The sequence below is a fragment of the Parasteatoda tepidariorum genome, chromosome 2, assembly GCF_043381705.1.
Source record: "Parasteatoda tepidariorum isolate YZ-2023 chromosome 2, CAS_Ptep_4.0, whole genome shotgun sequence".
In the NCBI taxonomy this organism is placed as follows: domain Eukaryota; kingdom Metazoa; phylum Arthropoda; class Arachnida; order Araneae; family Theridiidae; genus Parasteatoda; species Parasteatoda tepidariorum.
Window position 1 is genome coordinate 7,965,764 of NC_092205.1, and position 796 is coordinate 7,966,559.

Here is a 796-nt window from a genome sequence, read left to right on the forward strand (position 1 = left end):
CTTTAAAGGGGGGAGATGTGGCATCAGCCCGATTAACTGTAACTGTGTGTTAACTGTATAGTTTTAGTTTCAGTTTACATTTATGTTAAGTTTCAGGATGCTAGATCCTGCTCATTTATTTAAGATATACTGAATAATACATAACAACACAGGTTTCTCACGTGCTAGGACTCAATCTTAATGCTTTGAGAGATGACCTCAAATTTGCTAATTAGTAAGTGCTGACGATATTTTAAGTTACGAAATCAGACTTAAAGAAGTATTTTCTCTGAATAAACAACTCTTTTTTTTTTGACGGATTTGTTGTTGTTGTTCATTTACGTCGCACTAGAGCTGCACAATGGGCTATTGGCGACGGTCTGGGAAACATCCCTGAGGATGATCCGAAGACATGCCATCACAATTTTGATCCTCTGCAGAGGGGATGGCACCCCCGCTTCGGTAGCCCGACGACCTGCACGCGAAGTCGAGCACTTTACGGTAGAACAGTTTAACGAGGACCAATACCGCACACCCTCGGTCCCTACGCAGGCTGATCCAAGTGGTCACCCACCCGATGCTTGACTTCGGTGATCTGCTGGGAACCGTGTCTTAACGATCAGTCCACTGCGGGACTTGAAGGATTTGGAATCCTCAAAAAAGAAGACATGTAACCGCAATCTGGCAAACATGGTTCCGATCGTTAGGTCCAAATAATTTTAGATAGTCAGGAGAGTAGTCCAAAGTTTGAACGCCCTAATGTTCATTTTACTTTTTGCGTATTTTACTGCATCTCAAAAAATGTTTGAGCAAATTG